Source organism: Sarcophilus harrisii, chromosome 1, assembly GCF_902635505.1.
Source record: "Sarcophilus harrisii chromosome 1, mSarHar1.11, whole genome shotgun sequence".
NCBI lineage: Eukaryota > Metazoa > Chordata > Mammalia > Dasyuromorphia > Dasyuridae > Sarcophilus > Sarcophilus harrisii.
In genome coordinates, this window is record NC_045426.1 from 388174138 (window position 1) to 388197729 (window position 23592).

The following is a 23592-nucleotide window of genomic DNA, read 5'->3' on the forward strand; positions in this document are numbered from 1 at the left end:
AATAGTTTGGCCTTGAAATTTATATATGTTTCCATTTGCTAAAAATTCGGATTCATTAAAATCTCAAAGAGGGACTACTCTTAAGAGATTATTTGATTATGGTTAAAGAGATATGTTGTAGACATGTGAATTATTTAAATTACTAAATACAAATATTGAGATTCTACCAAATAATTCAAAAGATAGGAAAATAGCATTAAAGAAAATATTCCTGGATTAGCTATATTCTATTTGGCTTATCACTCCCCACATCATTCATTTTACCTATTATTTACTATTTTTTTTTCAGGGAAACTCCCTGTTTACTACCTTGAGAATTAAATAAAATTCAGCATAAGACAGAGTCTTTCCTGATAATGTTCTTAAGTGTATGTAACTTATTTCCAAAAAGGTCAAAATCTTTATCAGTTAATGGTTTCCATGGTCTTTTAACCACTTTTCTTTCCAAATTGTTTTCAAATCAAGAAGTAATTGAATCAGTGATTAGTAATCTCATTAGTGCACCCTAGGAAAACCAATAACAGGGAGAAAGAGAAAGAGAGAGGGAGAGAGGGAGAGGGAGAGAGAGAGAGAGAGAGAGAGAGAGAGAGAGAGAGAGAGAGACAGACAAGACTAGCCCAATAAGTATAAAAGTCCCATTATTTCCAGTGTTTTTCTTTCTAGGATTTTATAGCAATAGAAGTCTAAGAATAATCAAAGAATGATGCAGGTCGGAAGTGGTCACATCTCAAAGTAAATAAGAAATATATTCGGCCTGCTATGCAACTGAGAGACTATTGTAGGAAAAGGATGGCCACACATGGTGGAGTTCATTTTCACCTTTTAGTTTATATGTTTTGCTTCCCAGTGCCACATTTTCTTGTGACTTTATCTACACTCATTCAATCATGCTATGCACATCACAGTCACTTACTGACAAGAGCCTGGGTGGAAGCATTCAGTGAAACAACCTTCCACAAACAAAGCCGGCAAGTCCTGTTTCTCTTAAGATAAAATCTACTGATCTCATTATTGATTGTCTGCTTTCAGGGGTTTTGTTTCCTGAAAGTTTGATACGGAGCTACAGAGGTGACAAAAGATTGGCCCTATGCCCTGGAAATTAACTGGCTGACTATTAGATCAACGTCAAATAAGGTGAGGCTGAAGTGTTTGGCAAAAGCATTAGATTCTGTCTTGACTTAATCTTTTTCTCCTTTATCTTGAATCTGTTTTGAACCCTCCCAGGCAATTTACCATTCTTGTCATTGATTTTTATCACCTAAATGTGCCCCTATGAAGAATTACTTTTTGAATGATAAATCAGCTTCCTCATTTAAACAATTGTGCTCTTCACCTTAATGTGAAAATAGCTCTCTGAAGAAAAAAAAAAAAAAGAATACAGTAACTATTTACATTAATCATTGACCTTAGAAGGAGCTCTTTGTAAACTTGAAAGTTAGAGTTAAGCTTTTATTATTGGTGCCGCTATTAAAAGCAAATGTGCTCCTTTATTAAACTGCATGGGACAACATATATCCCATATATAATTATAAACGGAGATGGATGAGCCAGAGAAACCTTGCCTGGTTTAAAAAAAAAAAAAAAAAAAACAACCTTGAAAAAAAATCATGCATGGCCTCTTCTGTATATAGATTAGTTGTGGCAGCTACACAGATGTGCACATCTGGTAAAATGGGTGTCTGATTTTAACCTTTCAAACGAACTATATTTTCAGGGCGGAAATGAGGGTACCAAGAATTATTGGGAATGAGGGTCCCATGACCACAAATCTTTTCTGACAAGCACAATGTTCAAGGCACAGTCACTATGCTATACCTGCCTCCCTATGCCTCTATACTCTATACTCTATACACTTCTTCAGAATCAATATTAGATCTTCTACCCTTTAATACAACTAGGGACTCAAGGGAGTAGATAACTCTGGCAGGAATTAAATGGCTTCTATTGGTACTAAGCGCTGCAGAGAAGCTTTAGCAAGGAAAGTTCTAAGCTTTAACCAGTGGAAAAGATGGGTGATTTGTCTTTGGAAGCGATCAGCATTCTTTGTGTTACTTTTTCACAGGTTTGTAACCCTAAGCATAAATTCAAGTAGCCATTTCTTTAGGTTGGGCTGGAATTTGTCTGTAACTGGCTCTGGAAATTCTGATACCTGGGTCATCTTTTTTTAGTGCAATCACATACATATTTTTGAACATTACAGCTCCAAAGAAGGTAAAGATCTCACATGACAGGGGGTGAAGTGAGGTGGTTTTGACATTGGGTGACTCCAATGTGCTAATGGTGATCTGTTCTTTAAGGTTCATCTTGAAGATGGGGGACAGTACCTCAGGGATTCCAGATACATTAGCAAAGCAAGCAGCAAAGCACCTAGAGAGAGAGAAAAGCAGAGAAAGAAGAGCATCACTCTGAAATCAGGTACAACTAATGTTAAAGACTCCTTAGAGTCTTAGCCTAAGAAGCAGATCCAGAGAAATGTCTCAGCTTTACTTTCTCATTTTCATTGTTGGTTATTGATTCTCTGAACTTTAATTTCAGGCTAAAGGAAGAATTTTCCTTTTTTTTCCCCCCAACACTAGTATCATATAGTCAGCTGAATATACAGGGTATGTTACACATTTCAGGGGTAATATGGAGAGAGAAGAAAACTGATATGGTTGTGACTACTGTTTTTTTTTTTTTTTTAATTTTAACTTTCCAAAAGTGAATGCATTTTAAAAATTTTCTTTGCTTCCTTAGCATTTTCCCTTTTTTCTCTCCTTCCCTCCTTCTCTCTCCTTTCCTCCTTCCCTCTCTCCTAAATCTAAATCTTACAAGGTTTTTTTTTTTTTTACCTTTATGAATTTATTTCTGTCATCTCATATGGTTATCATCATCATTATTGATGTATCAGAATCATTCACTATCTGGTCCTGTGTACAGCCACATCACAGTTATCCATTTTCTTCACCAGATGGATTCAATGATATGGCAAGTAATTAAACTCCATAAACTTGTTCTTATTTCCAGATTTTCCACTGAATTATAATATAGCCTTAAGTAGATTTTTCAGAAAGCACTGTCTTAGTTTGGGTTAGAGCTTGAATGCAATAGACACTGGAAGTTTTAATACCTAAGTTATTTTTTCAGTGCAAAAATATAGCACATCCTAGGGTACTATATAGCTCCATCAAGAATAAAATGTTCTCCCAGTACTAAGGTTGAATTGGGCCAGATAACTTATGCATTCTCTGTCACTATTTTTCTATTTTTGAATTATTATATCCCATAGGCATTTATTAGAATTTGATGATGATTTTCAAGAATTCTAAACTTCTTGGGAAAGAAGTTTTGTGTTAATTGAATTCTGCTTTTTTCAGAAAAAAAAAAAAAAAGGCTGGCACAATGGTTCTCAAAGGTTGGCCTGACACCTAGTGATAACTGAAAAATTGGATTTGTGTGTTCTGCTTATATTGTAACTGTCTAAAATTGTGTTGTGATTATGGTTTGAAAATATTTTCATAGTCTTTATTGATGTATTGTGAAAAAAGTGTTCATTCATTACATTTATTCTTGGAAGACATTTTTTTGGGTGAGGGGTGGCAAATGGGAGTAGATCTGAGAATTCCATGGAAAACATGCTATTCCATTCTTTAAAATTTTAGGTATCAGATTTCTTGATAGGTTTCAACACTGAAAATATAGTACTGAATATCATTTTAAAAAATGCTCTTTTGTATCCAAGTGATTTTTTTTTTTGCAGTTTTAATAGGTTTTATTTGTTGTAGGAGATCAATTAATCAACAAGTTTTCATTAAGTACCTACTACATGTCAAGTCTTGTTCATGATGCTCAGTATTATGAAGACAAGAGCAAAATAGTTGCTGCCCTCAGGCAACTTAAATTCTATTAAGCTGCCTTGCTGAAGTTGCTGGTAATGATCCACCAGCCAAATATTATAGAGAGTGTTTGAAACTTTTCTAAGATGACAACAATTTTTAAAGGAAAAAAATAGTTCAACTTACAAGGAGGTAGCAGTTATGAGACTATTCCTACCACAAAGTGGAAAAGACCCCCCCCCCCCAATAAAGATAAAAGATAGAGATAATGGATGGATAAAAAAATAGATGATAGACATATGTACATACACTTATTTTATATACACACACAGTCTATCTATTTATTTCAATCTCTTTATCATATAGAACATGAAACAGGCTTAGAGAAGCAAAATGATTTATCTAAGATCACAAAATAATCAACTGATCTGGGTTAAAACCCATTTCTCCTAAATTCCAGTTTGGAGTTTTTCCCCATACAATATAACAAAACATTTATGTTGAGATATTTTTCTTTCCTTCTTGTAATATTACTTCTGATAACATTGATGAACCTCAAAAATAAATCTATGTTATTAGTGATAAAAATGTATGAGTCTCTCTCTATAATAACATTTCTTTTATTTCCTGGAATGTTATACATAATAATATTTATGAGTCTTTTATAGTGTATTTATATGGTACTAATTATAACATGAATCTCTGTGATAATTATTTTATTATTAATGGGACATGTAACATCATTTGGGGAGAAAGTATTTAGAAATATTTTCATTATTCTCCAAATATAAGTAAGTTCTACAAGAGAATAAAATGCTAAACAATGACATACTTTGAATACATTAAGCAGATAAAATGATATGTTTCATTCAATTAATGTCTATAGGTAAATACTATGTGAACATATTTAAGAAAACCATATATCAGTCTCTCCTTTTCCCCAATATCTTTCTGATCCAACCCCTCTTATATACTACTGTCATACAGTTATAGAATTTTAGTTGGGAGATATTTCAGAAATTATCTATAGTAGTTTGCCCCACTTCATTTTATTTTATTTTAATAGTATTTTATTTTCCCCCAATTACAAATCAAAACAATTTTAGTATTTAGTTTTAAAAGAATTTGAATTTCAAATTTGTATCCCCCTTCCTCCTTTTTTTCTCTCTTCTCTTCAAAAATTCAGACAATTTGATTAGAAATATCTAAAACATATTTCCGTATACATCACAGTTGTGAAAGAAGAAACAAATGAAAAGTGGAAAAAGACACACAAAAATAATAAAGTAAGTGAAAAAAAAAATGCTGTGATCTACACTCAGAGTCCATCAGTACTTTGTCTGGAAGTGAATAGCATTTTCTTTCATAAGTCCTTCATTCTTGTCTTGAATCCTTGCATTATTGAAGTGATCTGAGTCTTTCATAGTTGACCATCACACAGATGATACTGTATATAATGTTTTTCTGATTCCAAATGGTTCTTTAGAATGGTTGGAACAGACTATTTCTGGGAACCAAGATGGTGCAGTAAGCAGTGAATCCCTGTAATTCTTCCATGATCATCTCCAAGTAACCATAAAGTAATGCTACAGTACAAGTGTTGGAGTGGTGAAGCCATCAAAGAGATGGATGAAACAATCTTTTAGCCAGTGAAATTTGGAGGATCAGCAGGAAGGGTCCATCTCACTCAGGTAAGGGGAAAGGAGGTAGTGAGCTGTAGTCCAGGATAGGAAGCTTCCCAGAAAGTGGCAGTAAGCATTACTACAGCAAATTGGCAGGAGAAAATGACCCCTACTGTGCTGCAACAGGTGAATGTCAATACTAGAACACTTCCCCCTCCACCCCCACATACACCCATGAACCAGCCAAGGGAGACTGTGGACTCCAGCTCTAGGAAACACTAAGTGCTTTGGTATAGCCCTGGTTGACCACCCTCTAGCAGTCAGGATTCCAAGTACTTCAGTGTAGCCATGGGGAAAAGCAGAAACATCCCACTGGGCCTCAGGACATGCCAGTTACCAACCCTAGGACCCCATTTAGGGTCATATAACCTGCCAGATTACTACAAGCTCCAGCATTGCCAACCACCTTCCACCCTATAGCCTAAGAATAGCACCAGATAAAGGCATCTTCTGTGTATCTCTACACACCAGTCCAGAACCAAGTAGACAGCCAGAGTCTATAGCCAACATTACAAGAAGCCTGACACAGTTGTCCTACCACCATGGGAATGGGCTAAAATTTAAGAGAAAAGAAAAAGGCCAAAATTTTTTTTTGCAAATAACAACATAAAAAAATCTAACCATAAAGTTAATTTGATGACATGAAAGATAAAGTCCCAAACTCAGATGATAACAATGTCAAAATGCTTTAAGAAAAATGGAAAATGGTTTCAAGGTCAGATAGAACTCATGAAAGAGCTCAAAAAATAGCTTAAAATCATATACGAAAGATAAAAGAAAAAAATGGGAAAAGAAATGAGAGTGATACGAGGGAATTATGAAAAAAAAGTCAAAAGCTTGGAAAACTGCTTAAAAAGTAGAATTAGCCAAATGGAAAAGCAGGTACAAAAATCCATTGAAGAAAGCAACTATATAAAAAGTACATATTTGGACAAATGGAAAAGAAAATACAAAGGTTAATTGAGGAAGACAACACCTTAAAAATTAGAATTGGGCAAATGGAAACTAATGACTCTATGAATCATTAAGAATCAAACAAATTCAAAAGAATGAAAAAATGAAGGAAAATCTACCTCATGAGGGAAAACAACTGAACTGGAAAATAGATTCAGGAGACACAATATCAGAATCATTGTATTACCTGAAAGCAATAATCAAAAAGAGGACATGGCCAGCATCTTTCAGAATAATTGTTCAGTTCACAGCTCCACTAATAGTGCATTAGTATCCCAATTTGTCCATATTCTTTCCAATATTTATCATTTTTCTTTTCTGTCATATCCAATATAAGTATGAAGTAGAGATTTCTCTAATCAAAAATGATCTAAAGCACTTCTTCAAATATCTATAGATACTTTTGATTTCTTCATCTGAAAATTGTCCATTTTTTTATCATTTATCGATTAGGGAATAATTTGTATTCTTATAAATTTGACTGAGTGTTCTACTGACTTAAGAAATGAAATGTCTATTTACTTGCTATAACTATTACTTGCCAGTTTTCTTCTTTCCTTCTACTCTAAGCATTGTTTTTGTTTTACAAAAGTTTTTTTTTAATTTAAATATAATAAAATTATTATTTTACATTTTATAGTGCTCCCTATTGTTTGCTTTGCCATGAATCCTTTTCTTTCCTGCAGATCTGATGACAAACTATTTCTTGCTCTTCTAATTTGTTTATGGTATCAATTGTTATGTCTAAATCATGCATGCATTTTGACCTTATGTTGGTGTATAATGTGAAATGTTGGTCCATACTTAGTTTTTGTCCTATTGATTTTCAGTTTTCCCAGCAGTTTTGTCAAATAGTGACTTTTTACTTCAAAAGATGGGGTCTTTGGATTTATCAAATACTAGGTTACTCTGGACATTGACTACTATTTTTTGAGTACCTAATCTATTCCACTGATGTATCATTCTATTTCTTATCCAGTATTAAATAGTTTTGATGATTATTGCTTTATAATAGAGTTTGAAATCCAATACTGCTAGGGCGCCTTACTTTCTTTCTTTTTTTTTTTTCTTCATTAATTCTTTTTATATTGTTGAACTTTTGTTCTTTCACATGAATTTTGTTGTTATTTTTTAAACTCTATCAAATAATTTTGTCACAGTTTGATTAGTATGGCACTGAATAAGTAAATTAGTTAGCCAGAATTTGAATTTTTTATTATATTGGCTCAGTATATCTATGAGCAATTGGTATTTTCCCAATTGTTTAATTCTGAATTTTTTGTTTATTTATTTGTGTGAAGTGTTTTTTTAATAGTTATAGCTTTTTATTGACAGAACATATATGCATGGATAATTTTTTTTTACAACATTGTCCCTTGTACTCACTTCTGGTCCAACTTTTCTCTTCCCTCCCTCTACCTCCTCCCCTAGATGATAGGCAGTCTCATACATGTTAAATATGTTAAAGTATATCTTAGACACAATATATGTGTGCAAATCTGTACAGTTCTCTTGTTGCACAAGAAAAATCAGATTCAGAAGGTAAAAATAAACTTGGAAGAAAAACAAAAATGCAAGTAGTCCGCATTCATTTCCTAGTGTTCCTTCTCTGGGCATAGCTGATTCTATCCATCAGTTGGAACTGAATTAGATCTTCTCTTTGTTGAAGAAATTCACTTCCATCAGAATACATCCTCATACAGTATTGTTGTTGAAGTGTATAATGATCTCCGGGTTCTGCTCATTTCACTTAGCATCAGTTCATGTAAGTTTCTCCAAGCCTCTCTGTATTCATCTTTCTGGTCATTTCTTACAGAACAATAATGTTACATAATATTCATATACCACAATTTATTTAGTCACTCTCCAATTGATGGGCATCCATTCATTTTCCAGTTTCTAGCCACTACAAAAAGAGCTTCCACAAACATTTTGGCACATACAGGTCCCTTTCCCTTCTTAGAGTATGCACAGTTTGATAACTTTTTGAGCATAGTTCAAAATTGCTCTCCAGAATGGCTGGATCCATTCACAACTCCACCAACAATGCATCAGTGTCCAAGTTTTCTCTCATCCCCTCCAACATTTGTCACTATCTTTTCCTGTCATCTTAGCCAATCTGACAGATGGATAGTGGTATCTCAGAGTTGCCTTAATTTGCATTTCTCTGAATAATAGTGATTTGGAACACTTTCATATGAGTGGAAATTGTTTCAATCTCATCATCTGAAAATTGTTTGTTCGTATCCTTTGACCATTTATCAGTTGGAGAATGATTTCTTATAAATTAGAGTCAATTCTCTATATATTTTGGAAATGAGACCTTTATCAGAACCTTTGACTGTAAAAATGTTTTCCCAGTTTGTTGCTTTCCTTCTAATCTTGTTTGCATTACTTTTGTTTGTACAAAAGCTTTTCAATTTGATATAATCAAAATTTTCTATTTTGTGATCAATAATGATCGCTAGTTATTCTTTGGTCACAAATTCCTTCCTCCTCCACAAGTTTGAGAGGTAAACTCTATCCTATGTTCCTCTAATTTATTTATGATCTCATTCTTTATGCCTAAATCATGGACTCATTTTGATCTTATCTTGGTGTAAGGTGTTAAGTATAGGTCCATGCCTAATTTCTGCCATACTAATTCCCAACAGTTTCTGTCAAATAATGAATTCTTATCCCAAAAGTTGGGATCTTTGGGTTTGTCAAACACTAGATTACTGTAGTTATTGACTATTTTGTCCTGTGAACCTAACCTATTTCTTAGTCTATTTCTTAACCAATACCAAATAGTTTTTGGTGACTGCTGCTTTATAATATAGTTTTAGATCAGGTACAACTAAGCCACCTTCATTTGATTTTTTTTTTTCATTAATTTCCTTGAAATTCTTGACCAAAAAGTGTTTTGTTATTGTATTCATATAATTCCTAGGTTTATTTTGGCAGATAGACTCCCAATATTTTATATTCTTTACAATTATTTTAAATGGAATTTCTCTTTCTATCTCTTGGTGATGCACTTTGTTGGTCACATAAAAAAAATTCTGGTGATTTATGTGGTTTATCTTAAATCCTACAATTTTGCTAAAGTTATTTTATGTAGATTTTCAGTTGATTCTCTAGAGATCTGTAAACATACCATTACATCATTTGCAAAATTGTGATAATTCTGCTTCCTCATTGCCTATGCAGATTTCCTCAACTTTTTTTCTTCTCACATTGCTAGAGTTAACATTTCTAGCACTATTGAATAATAGTGGCAATAATAGGCATTCTTGCTTCACCTCTGATCTTATTGGGAGGTTTTAAATGTATACTGCTTACATTTATAAGTATACTTCCTTTATTCCTATGTTTTCTCTCTCTCCCTGCCTCTCAAATAGATAATGGGTGTTGTATTTTGCAAAAACAAAAACAAACAAAAACCTCTATTGAGATAATCATGTGATTTCTGTTATTGACATGATCAAATATGCTGATACTTTTCCTAATAGTGAAACATCCTTCCATTTCTAGTATAAATTTTACCAGTTCACAGTATATAATCCTGGCGGCATATTGCTGTATTATTTTGCTAAGATTGTGTTTAAAATTTTTTCATTGATATTCATTAGGAAAATTGGTCTGTAATTTTCTTTCTGTTTTGGCTCTTCCTGTTTACATTTTAGCACCATTTTTGTGTCATAAAAGAAATTTGTTAAAACTCCCTTTTTGCCTATTTTTTTTCTGAATAGTTTACATAATGTTAGAATGAAATCTTTAAATGTATGCTAGAATTTACTGGTGAACCTATCTGGGTCTAAAATTTTTTTTCTTAGGGAGTTCTTTAGTGACTTGTTAATTTCTGTTTTCAAAGATGGAGTTATTTAGACATTCTATTTTCTGATTAGTTAATATGGGTAATTTATATTTTTGTAAATATTCATTGATGTCTCTTAGCTTGTCAGATTTTGGGGCATATAATTGAGCAAGATATTTCTTTTTTTTAAGTAAAGCTTTTTATTTTCAAAATATAAACATGGATAATTTTTGACATTCACCTCTACAAAACCCTGTGTTCTAATTTTCCCTCTCACTTTCTTTCATCTCCTCCCCCAGTCGGCAAATGAAACAATATATGTTAAACATGTGTAATTCCTCTATACATATTTCCACAAACCATACTGCACAAGAAAAATCACAACAAAAAAGGGAAAAGGGGAAAAATGAGAACAAAAATAAAATGCAAGCAAACAACAACGAAAAGGATAAAAATATTATATTGTAGTCCACATTCAGTTCCCACTGTTCTCTCTCTGGTTCTCTCTCTCTTTGTCACAAGATCATTGGAACTGGCTTCAATCATCTCTGTTTAAATGTCCATCAGAATTGATCATTTTATAATCTTGCTCTTGCGGTATATAATAATATCCTGATTCTGCTCATTTTACTTAACATCAGTTCATGTAAGTCTCTCCAGGACTCTCTGAAATCACCCTGCTGATCATTTCTTATAGAACAATAATATTCTATAACATTTATAAATCATCACTTGTTCAGTTGTTCTCCAACTGATAGGCATCCACTTAGTTTCTAGTTTCTTGCCACTACAAAAAAGAACTGCCACAAACATTTGGCAAGATATTTTTAATGATTTATTTAATTTTTTTCTTCATTGGTGAGATTTCACCCTTTTTTGTTTTTGAGACTGGATATTCGAGTTTTTTCTTTCTTTTTTTTTTTTTTGAAGTCAAATTAACCAATGATTTATCTATCATATTGTTTGTTTTTCATAAAACTAGCATTTTGATTTATCAATCAGTTCAATAGGGTTTTTTTTTCAATCTTATTAACTTCACTTTTGATTTTCAGCATTTCCAATTTTACTGTGTCCAAGATCAGAGTTTTTACTCCTGCTTTTTTTTTTTTTTAACTTCAGTTGAAACAAAATAGATTTTGCTCTAGCCCCCTATCTTTATTCAGTGTGTGTCTCTCTGCTTCAGATATGTTTCTTGTAAACAGCATATTATAGGATTTTGGTTTTTGATCCTCTCTGTTAATTCTGTTAACTACATTTCATGGGAGAATTTGTCCCATTCATAGTAACAATTATGATTACTAGCTGTGTATTTCCCTCCATCCCTTTTTTTCATCCTGATTATCCTGTGTCTTTTTAAAAATTCTCTCTTTTCTTACCTGTGTTTTGCTTCTATCTATCACTTTCCTGATCTGCCATCCCTTCTGTCAGTTCTTTACTTTATTTTTTCTTTTTACTTTGCTTAATTCCTTACTTTACTTTGTTACTTACTTCTTTTTATTTCTTTCTCCTCCTACTTTCCTGTCACATAATAGAGATTTCTATATTCAGCTGATTGTGAATATTATCCTTTCTTTAAGGCAAGACTGCTGAAATTAAATTCAAACAAAGCCCATCATCCACTCTTCCATGTTCTCCTCCACTATAATAGGTCTTTTGCATTTCTTCATGAGAAATAATTTAATTGATTCTACTTCTCTCTTCCTTCTGCACTCTGTGCATACCTCTTTCTCAACCCTTCATTATCAAATTCACCCTGTCTGTGTATATTCCTTCTAGCTGTAGTGTTAGTGATACAAATTTTAAGACTTTTAAATGATTCTTAATAATATGATTTTTCTCTTGTATCAATATAAGCTATTTAGCTCTGTTAAATTCCTTATGTTTTCTTTTCCTTTTTTAAAAACCTGTTTATATTTCTCTTGCATCTTGTTATTGGGGATCATAACTTTTGGTTTAACTCTGGTCCTCTCCTCATGAAAGCTTGAAATCCTTCTATTTTACTGAACAGCCTTTTTTTTTTTTTTTTTTTTAGATATTATGCTTAATTTTACTATGTAGGTGATTCTTAGTTGTAGTCCTAGCTCATTTGCTTTCCAGAATATCACATTCTCTATCCTCTGATTCTTTCATATTGCAGCTGCTAAATCCCATGTAATCCTTATTATGACTCCCTGGTTTTTGAATTGTTTCTTTCAGGACACTTGCATTAGTTTTTCCTTGACCTGGTAATTCTGTACTTAGACAATAATGTTCTTTGGGGTTTTTATTTTTGGATTTCTTTCTTAATTAAAGTGATCAATTTAAGTTTCAAAAGTCAAATGACAGTAAAATGTATTTATCCTGGAAAAAATACTGTAGTCTCTGGAACAGATGTAAATGAGTGAATTCAATCCTGCTATTATTAATTCATTCCTAAATACCCATTAAGCAACAAGAACTTTTGATGAATTATGTAATATAAACTTTAAAAAAAAGTAGATTTCACATATTCTAAAAATTTTTATAGGTAAGAATAAATAGAAAATGACAAATTGTTTTTTTTCCTATATACTGACAATAGTCTAAAGTTTTAGAATTTCTGTTTTTTTTTTTAACTTTTATTTGTTCTTAAATATTATGTACTGGAAAAGTTACTATAGAAATCAAGTAAAGGAATGTTGATTTTTAAAATTTTCATTATTTTTTCTTATGTTGATATCATAATAATTTTCAAATTACTCAACCACTATATACAGGGACTCTTTTCTTATAAGCAAGGGGGCAGAAACAGTTAAGGAAAATCAACTGAATCACATCTGATAACATATAATACTCCTCACCCATGGTTTCCCACCTCTCTCATGAAAGAAAAATGAACCAGTCCTGAATATTATAATTGTATAACATCTGGCTTCATTTGGCTATTCTTTTTGTTTACATTATTGTTGTCATCATGTATTATTTTTTTTCCCCTCTGGTTGAATTTCTTTCATCTTCTGCCAATTTACATAAGTTTTTACATGTTTCTCTGAATTCTTTACATTCAGTATATATTCAGGAGCAATAAAATTCTATTACATTCATACACTATATTTTGTTTAGTTATTCCACATTTTATGGAATGTTTCACCTTGTTCCAGTTCTTTGATGCCACAAAAAAAGCTGCTATTAATATTTTGGTGCATATAAGACCTTTATTTCTGTCTTTGATCCTCTTGGCAATGCCCTCTTGGGAAATGTCTCATGAGTCAAAGGGTATGAAAACTTCATGACTTTTCTATAATAATTTCAAATTATTTTCCAGAATGATTGGATCAAATCACAGTGTATTATACACATCTGTATATTGAGCTGGTAGACTACGCAGTAGAACACTTTGAACAAAGGACACCATCATATAAGATAAAAAGGAATGAATGAGTTGGAATCTGTTTCCATTGAAGTATAATGTATCTCAAAATGTCTCCTACTTTCTTAAAATCATCTCAATTATCTATGCTTGGTAGAACAAACAATAAAGTTCTAGTTTGTTTATTTGTTTTCCCAAATGCACTATAGCTAAGGTCTAATACTCTGGAAGCTTTTGTAAGCCTTGGTCCAAGATATGCTTACAGCTTACTGTAAATATAGGAGTTCAGAATTCATCATTTATACCATCAACAATTATTTATATGACACTCAGAGAATAAGCACTAGTAAACAATTTTATGAGGTAAGTGGACTTGATATCAATATATAGCAAAGTCCCTGTGAATTCATTTATTCAAGTAAACATCAGGTATATGATAATGTGTGCAGGTCATGTGAAAAATGAAAAGATTGGTCCATTTTGAATAACATTAGACAAAAGACAGTTTATTTTTGGAGACATTCTGAGGATTATTATGTCATTAAGATACTGATATAATATTTTAATTTCAGATAAAATATATATACTACTTTGTGTATAAGATTCATTATACAATCTTTTGAAATTAACTTTTTTGATTAGTTTTAATATTATTTTTGTTTCATAATCTCATGATTCAGAATTACACATGTGTTGAATAGTCATTGATATCTTTTAATTAAATAAATTTTCATTTTTCTTTGTGTTTTGCTTTAAGAGGCTAGTGATTATTTAATGATTGCTAGTATTTGGCAGTGAAAATGAGATAAAGCAAGCTCTTTGAAGGCAAAGTCTGCATCTGGTATCTGGTTATTAAGTTCTAGGAACATGATGGGCATTCCCTGAACACTGCCTAATAAATTAAATTCAGCCAATTAAAAGTTTTCATTTTTTGTAGACCCAATTATGGAGATTGTATGGTGTAATAGAAGGTGTGCTACATTTGGAGTCAGAGGCCCTGCATTTGCATCCCAGTTATTTCACTACCTGTGAAACTTAGATTTTCAGATATTTGATTTCATTATATATCAAATGAAGGGGTTAAACTTTGACTTCTTATATCCCTTATGATTCTAAATATCTGATTTCATGAGGTTGTCTGCATTCAGTCACGAAATTATCAAATGGAATGTTGTTAATACAAATGTAAAAGAATCAAATATTGATATTTCACATGACAGAGGAAATCAGCGCCCTTTCAAGAAATAGTGTAGTATAGTGAGCAGAATCCTAGGCTTGGATTTAACTTCTGAGTTTATCTTTTGGTAGCTATGATATACTTAACCTTTCTCAAGATCAATTCCTTCATCTATAAAATGGGAGTAATGATATTTAACGATAATATAAGATCATTTTTAAAACTCAAAGAAGGATGTCAGGAGAATATGAACTGTATTTCTTCACACATGAGTGAAAAGCAGAAGGGCAAACAAGCCTGTGAAAAGCTGGCATGAGAACTGATTAAGTCAAATCATGAAGAAGGCAGTAATATATGAAACTAAAAGGAGAACGCATAGCATGGACTCCCAGCCATTCACCTACCCATTCATGTTCTGAATGCAGACTAACATTCAAGAGTATCTGGCTAATATGGTAAAAAGGAGCTTCAAGTAATGTGAATAATATCCCTAACCAGTCATGCACTCAAGCACTCAGGATGGGAGACAATTTAGGAGAAACTGAAGTGGTTTTGATTCGAGGGTCTTGGAGATGAATGACAAAAGTGGAAAATATATTGTTTGGGAGCTGGTGGGGGAAAGGAAAATTCCTTATTGTAAGGCAGGGGTATATTGATAAATGTTTCATAGCCAACTTCCTGGAAATGGGCTAAGTATAATCATAATTAATTTTAAAATTAAATTCAATATTTTTATTTTTTCCTATCACTTTTGTCTAGACAATCCACAAAATAATAAATTAAGCCCTCATTTGTGGCATTTTTCTGTTTCTGGGGTATAAATGCTATAGTGGAAATTTAACAATCAGCTCTTGCCAGCAGGCATAAGCTAGCTCCAGCTCTGTAAGGTCACCACTCTGTCTTAAAGCACTGATTGCAAAAGAGACATAAACTATGAATGAGAAAGGAAGGATATGTTTCTGATACTTGTCAAACATTTGTATATAGACACAGGTCAGTGAGATCACAAAGAAAAGACTTTAGAATAGAAGCTCTCTGGTCTACAAGTTTTTGTTGACAGGCCTCAATTAGGCAAACAAGCTTCTGTCGCTGGCTGATACTTCCTCTTGTTTGCTCTTCTGCATATGTGATTGCACAGAGATCTATAAATGGTTTTGTCTGGACTTAGAGATCACCTACGGAGTTTGAGTTGCCTGGAGGTTCTGGGTCTATTGGAAGGAGCTAATTGGTGGCTTTTTTTTTTTTTTTTTTTTTTTTTTTTTTAAGCTTCAGACTGCCATTGACAAGGGGAGGCCATGTTCTCTTCTTAAGAGACAATAACTTTGAGGACTTTGCAGGCACTCACTGTAGAAATAAAGTGAAATGTAGCAATGTCTACTTAGTAATTTCCGTTATTACTTTATGTCCTGATATGATTTAAATATCAGTCTCTCAAGAAAGGATGACACTATGTAAAAATTGTTCTTGAATTCTGTTTTAAATCTATTAATGCACAATTTTGAATATTTTCTTTTTAGTTTTTTCTTTTTTTTTAGCCTGATTTTTATCATACATTAGGTATTTTAATCCTTCTCTTTTTTGAAGACATTCTAGATATTTTCCAGTAGATGGAATCAAATTGTTCCTAGAACACTAGAGTTGTCATATAACAAGCTGAATACTAAAGAGACATGATCTCTGTCATCAAAGATCAAACTTCCCAGGACTAAATATAAGTAAAGCAGAGGGGTACTTCATTGAGTTAGTGAGAGGATACAGCGCCCCAATTCCCTAAATTCATAATAGTTGTAAATATTAACTATAACTAAATTTTTCCAACTAACTGGATTTTTCAACTGACAAATTTAGAGACTAAAAGAAAGTGTCAAAATGAATTTATTCATGTATTCATTACAAAACATTGATTAAATGTTTATAATTACACTGCAACAGAAGAAAAGTATTACCTCAATATTTTATTTTATAAGTGCATTTTGACCCCATTTCTTCATAGCCTTTTATATTTGTAATATTATAATAATAGCTAGCATTTATATAGTTCTTTAAGATTTGCAAAGTACTTTACAAATATTTCACTTTAACTTCAAAACAACCCATTTTATAGATTTTATAGATGATGAAACTGAGGCAGGCAGCTGCTGAATGAAGTGTCCAAAGTCACATAAAATCTTCAATATAATGAGTAAAATTATAAGCTCTGATTTGTTTACTTTGGAAAGCAACTCACATATTTATTTACCATCAAGCAATTTACTTGGCAAATCTTTGGTACATGCCCACCCTCTCCCCAAAGAAAGCCAACCCCCAACCCACAAATTAGAGCTCAGATTTTTTTTTTTTATTATAACTTTTTATTTGCAAAACATATGCATGGGCAATTTTTCACATTAACTTTTGCAAAACCTTCTGTTCCAACTTTTCCCTTCCTTTACTGCACCCTCTCCCTTAGATGGCAGGTAGTCCAATATATGTTAAATATGTTAAAGTATATGTTAAATATTATATATACATACATAATATATATATATATATACACACACACATATTTATATAGTTATCTTGCTGCACAAGAAAAATCGGATTTAGAAAGAAGGTAAAAATAACCTGAAAAGGAAAACAAAAATGCAAGCAGACAATAAAAGAAGGAGTGGAAATGCTATGTTGTGGTCCATGCTCATTTCCCTTAGTTCTTTTGCTGGATGTAGCTAGTTCTCCTCATTACTGAACAATTGGAATTGATTTGAATCATCTCATTGTTGAAGAGAGCCAAGTCCATCAGAACTGATCATCATATAGTATTGTTGTTGAAGTGTATAATGATCTCCTGGTTCTGCTCATTTCACTTAGCATCAGTTCACTTAAGTCTCTCCAAGCCTTTCTGTATTCATCTTGCTGGTCATTTCTTACAGAACAATAATATTCCATAACATTCATATACCACAATTTATCCCACCATTCTCTAATTGAGGGGCATCCACTCAGTTTCCAGTTTCTGGCCACTACAAAAAGGGCTGCCACAAAGATTTTTGCACATGCAGGTCCTGTTCCCTTTTTTAAGATCTCTTTGGGATATAAGCCCAATAGTAACACTGCTGGATCAAAGAGTATGCACAGTTTAATACTTTTTGAACATAGTTCCAAATTAGAGCTCAGATTTTGAGGGAGGGTTTATTGATTTAATGAAAACTCCTAATTTAGAGTGTTAGCAAAAGAATCTTGAACATTGCCCTTTATTTAAAATAAGAGTGGATACATGAGACCTTGCTACATGTCTGTCTATGTAATGTCCATTCAGTTTCATCTATACCTTATTTCTTAGCAATCTGACTTTACTGATTCTCATGCCAAGTTTTTCTTTTTTTTGTAGGTTTATTTATCCCTTATTGCTTTTAAGTGAAATGTAAAGCAACCCTCTTTGATACTCTACTGAAGCCTATAAATGCCTTTTCAAAACAATATTTTTAAATGGATAAAATAAAATGCATTGGATTACAAAAGAAACCAATTATATTGAAATACAGTTATTAAAATATATATTTGTAAAAAATTTTGAGACCTAGAAAAGAATCCCTGTATTAAATAATGAAGTCTTTGTTCCAAGCAACATGTTGGAAAATAAGCAAAAATCTACATATTTTTCCCATTGCTACTTGAAGAAACTGAAATGAATCTTGTCAATGAAGTTGAGTAGCAAAGTGATATCAGAAGCTAGAAAGGATATTGTCTTTTTCTAATCTATATTGTGGTAAGTCTCTATGATAAACTTCTCAAGTCCTTATGTAACATGGTAATACAAGTACTTTGATCCTATGACCTTAGAGACAATTGCATTAATGTGCAAATAGGTGATCATTATTAAACCTTTTCCAACAGTATTTATAAAATGCCTTAGCAATAATTTCTTATTTATAAACTACTATAAAAGTAGTTTAAAACAATCATTGCAATAGAAAAAATTTGAGATATATAGGTTATGGAGCTTGTTAAATCAAAAAGTTAAATAAAGGATGCATAGTTATAGCTGGATCTTATATTTATTACTTGGTTAACCTATATGCGCTCCAAAGGTTATTTTATATATTTGTAACACTGTTCTATCAGAAGGTGGTATGTATAATTGAAAAGGGTCATAGATTTAAAGCTTGGCTCTTTCATTAGCTAGCAAGTTAGTATATTTTACCTCCCTTGAGACTCAGTTTTTTCATCTGCTCAACTGGATGAGGAAGATAAGTTAAAATGAGATTAGATGATCTTTAAGGTCTTGCCAGCTCTTTAAATTCTATGAATCTTGCCAGGATGTCATTTTATGTATGTCCAAAAGTCTTTTTTTTTGTTTGTTTTAAACAATATTAAAGCATTTTGAAATTCATTAAAACTATTTTTAAAACCCACAATCATTATGAAATTTTAAAAGTTAATAATTTGAGAAGGAAAACAATGACAACTAGAAAAAAAAATCGTGTATCTAAAAAATATTCTGACACATTTAAATTGTTCAACATTTGATCCTTTAAAAATGCACAAAATGTATTTCTGTCAAACAAAAAGGAATTAAAAACATTTAAAAATCTATGGTATATTAGAATATCGTAAAAAACTCTCCTTTTTAATTTTCTCTATGATAGTTATATTTTGAACTCTAAAAGGATCAATCAAGACCACAAGTTATTCTGGGAGATATTACCCTTCCATAAACTTTTCAACACGGTGCCTTATCCAAAGTTTCCACTCAGTGAATATTTGTTGATTAACAGATTGATCAGTTAAATAGTTAATAACGGAATACTGATCATTACCACTTTTTAATGCTATTCAGTCACCCTCTCATTTTTTAGATTGATCAAAATAGTCCTACAACAAATATGTCCATATTTAAATAAAATGGCAATGATAAATAGGTTTTAGCATATCCCACTGAATTATAGGATTATGAAATACAATTATTTTGTATAAGGAAAAACAAGATAAAGTTCTCTTCTTCTCCCCCTCTCCCCTTCTATCTGAATTATTGCCACTTTGAGTATAGCATTTTGTGATGAAGAGTAATTTTTCTTTTGCCAAGTTCAAACTGCTTTGGACTAAATATCAGAATCTTATGAAATAAAATCATGTGATAATCATGTCACATGTCCCTAGAAATTAGATGTTTCTGAGGGATATATAACTTAGTCTGAATGCAGTTCTTGATATTCTTAACCAGACACAGACAATTCATTAGTATTTAAATTTATGCTAATTTCATCAAGGTGTGAAAAGATCTTTTTCTTGCATATACATGAAAGAACCATATTACTATTCAACTATCCATCCCCCCCCCCCATTTTATTTTAACCCAAGAGAAGCTTCTTCTTTATTAACAGAGGAAAAAATTATTATAAAAAACCTTGTTTTAAAAAAATAAGAAATGGTTATTGTTCTATGACTAAAACACACTGGGGTCAGTACAATAAAACGCACAACTGGGAAGTTACAAGAACCTTTTCTTTCATGTCTGTCAGAATAAATAACTTCATCTTTTAATTATTCAATAAAATGTTATATGGGCCTATTGTACTGTTCAAAGTTACATGTATAATTTTTGGCTGTCTGATTGGAATAATTTCAACCTTTTTTTCAGGTAAGATGATGATGTATTAACATTTCCCCAAGAACAATAGACTAAGAGGTTCACATTTCCTGTCTACCTCTCAATTTCTTCATCTGTGAAATGAGAAGGGTGGCCTAGATGGTATCTAAGGCTCCTTCCAGCTCCACCATTGTATTCCACAAAATTATAGGATTTAGATCAGGAAAGTTCTGTAAGATTATTAACTAGTCTCATCTCCTTATTTTATAGATAAAGAGATTGAGGCTCACAGAGAAGTGATTTGCTTAAGGTCAAGAAGGTGAAGAATAGATAAACAGGATACCTTAAAACTTCCTTTAAATTTTAAGCCCATAATAAATGTCCTTTCCACTATAGCATTGCCTTTCACACAGAACTCTAAGAATTCACTTTAAAATACATGCAAATTACTTTTAACTCATAATTATAATAATTACTTATAACATTGAACAGCTTCTTTGACACTTTGGTGGTAGCAGACATATAGCCATAAAATTCCACCACTTTAGAGAGATGAAATAATTGTCCTAGAAATGGAATCTGCAAAAATCCTCTGTTAATTGGAGATAGTAGTAGAGTCATTAGCAGTGCCAGAATAATATATGAAAGGTAATCAATTGTCAAGGTAAAATTCATTCCCTTGAAACTTTTCTTCTGAGCCTCCCATTCTCCCAAGAAAGAGGAGGAGCAATATTTCTGAAGACTTCTTAAATGGATCAACAAAGCCCATAATAAAGGCCTTGTCTTACATGCCTGTCATGATACAGTTTAATAGTGTTATAAGGCTACATGGTGTGTACTTGTCATGATGGTAGATTGTGCAGGTCTGTATAGATTTACTGTCATTCTTTAGGCTTTTCATACATGACAGAGGTTGTCTGAAACACAGCAGGAACACGAAGCTTGCAGGGGTTAAGTGTTACTTGCCTCCTGGCTTGCTACATAGTCCTCTCTGCACACATACCGAGATGAGGTGCGGGGCACATCCGTCACAGGGCTGATGACATGATGGATTACTCATGTCATTGTCAGTACAGTCAGAATCACTCTACCACTGATAAGGAAGGCCCATTTCCTCACTCCTAGTGAATGAAGCTATTTTTCTACCTAATTTTAAAGGTCTAGCTCTTACAAGTGTCCCCCAAGTCAAGACTCAGAAAGATTAGTCTTATTTTAACAGGATATCTGAACACCAAAAAGGGCAGTGATAGCTATGCTTTCCAAAATGAATTTAAACAGTATATGATATAAATATGCTAAGGACCCACACGTTTCTTTCTTGTTCATTTTGAAGGAAAATACAAACTTGGAAAAAGTTGTTGTTTTAAAGGTGAAATTATAGCTTTTAAAAATTATAACATTTGACCCACACGTTTCTTCCTTGTTCATTCTGAAGGAAAATACAAACTTGGAAAAAGTTGTTGTTTTAAAGGTGAAATTATAGCTTTTAAAAATTATAACATTTACAGAAAAGGGTTGTGACAAATGGGACACGGAGTTGACATATGGATTTCTGTGAGGTTCCAAATTTTGCTATTGTATTTATCTGTAAAAATACAGTACCCATACTGTACTCCTCTGTGATCAAAGAAATACTTTAAGCTTACTCTGGCAAACCTAACTAACTCTACTAGATGATTAGGTTTCAAAACCTTGAAAACTTTGAATGATCTATGAAACTTTCTGAAATACTGAATAATCAGAGTTCTTTTTTCCCCTTGATTATTGGGATAAATGTGAAGATTTTGCTAGATTTTGTATATCAGAAAGACAACTTTTATTGATACACTGCATCAGCATGAGTCTTAGTTGGTCAAATGCTACACCAGAGCTGAGAAATACATAAGAATGAAATGGAAATAGCACACCCTAAGGTCTAGTATAATATATAATATAATAGAAAGGTTTTTGTTTAGGATATATCACTAAAAATACTCTTGCGAAAAAGACATTCATTTTCTGAAATTATATGCCCCTCAGAGTAAGACTCAATCTTGAATGAATTTTTACAAACCCTTGAAAAGAACTTCAAGTAATTTTGAAAATGAGAAAAGGGTTTATGTAGTCTAGGTTTACTAGGCTGACCCAGATAGTCCCATTAAACTCATCATAGTTTACTGATCACCCCCATCAATTAACAACAACAACAACAAAAAAATCCTTCCTACTGATGTTTCTACTCAGCTTTGTTTTGAAGTTTTAATCAGGTCTAAATGGAAAGTTATTGAGGAGAACTGTGTGGTCTGAATTTTAATCCCAGAACCCACCAGCTTCTTCTTTATTGCATGTGGTGTGGCCTTGAATTGCAGAATGTTTTAAACATACATAATGAGCTCAATGTCAAACTGTTGGGCCTTTTGTCTTTAACAATAAGCACTTAGCTCAACTAAATGAATAGAAATTGCTTTAGTGAATTACAAAAGCCAAGGTCTTTTCAATGCACTAACACTGACATTAATTAATTTAGACATTGTCTTATTTTTGCAAATACAAAGAATTAAAATTCAACTTTAAAAATAAAACAAATATAACATATGATTCCAAAACTCAATTTTCTATGAATGCCCACAAAAGAATGCATTAGCCCAACAATGAATATTTTAAAAAATTATACTTTCAGCCTTGTTGACGGTTTAAATCTCTCCATTTGTTAATTGAACTAAAATAATGGCAGCAGTATTTCTCTCATTTGAAATGAGTATAGGTCTCCTACTTACAATGGACCTACTGCGCCGCCATGTTTCCTAAACTGCACTTGTAATAGGGAAAGTTTTTCTGATGTTCAAAAACAAGTGAACCGATTCCCTTCCTTCAAAACTGAGAATGGTATTCAAAAATGTACAGTGAGTGGCAATTCTTCCTTTAGAAATCCCTTCAAACTAGTACTAGAGTTGCTGCCAGAGATCTGAATGCTTTCCCCTAAATCTCTGTAATCCAATAAGCTTTTGTGTTTAGCAGCTTGTTTTGAAACTTGTATAGCACCCCAGCCTGTGTCTCCGTATGTTCGTTTGCAGGCAGGTGAGCGCCCGAGGGCCTGATTATTATTCCAGCCAAGAGGCCTTCCCAGCCCCGACCAGAATGTAATTTGTAATTAACTGTCATTTACTTCTGTCTGCATTGACTTGTTGTTCAAAAGACAATGTATCTGTGCTGGTCACTAGTTTCCCTTTGTTGTGGAGAGAATGTCTCTCAGATCTAGTTGTTTTCATAATGTTTAGAAACCTAGGGACTT

At 32.5% G+C, this 23592-nt stretch overlaps 1 long non-coding RNA gene across 3 annotated transcripts in view; it reads left to right on the top strand.

Moving 5' to 3' along the window:
* LOC100917303 overlaps window positions 1-23592 on the top strand; it is a 161158-nt gene that overhangs the window by 130914 nt on the left and 6652 nt on the right. For 2 of the 3 annotated variants that reach the window (XR_001120454.2, XR_004230888.1), the window contains 2 exons: window positions 1030-1134; window positions 2298-2415. This is a non-coding gene — a long non-coding RNA (uncharacterized LOC100917303). Of the gene's footprint in view, window positions 1-1029; window positions 1135-2297; window positions 2416-5001; window positions 5096-23592 lie in introns of those variants that run through there. The other variant, XR_004230889.1, reaches the window with a different exon arrangement.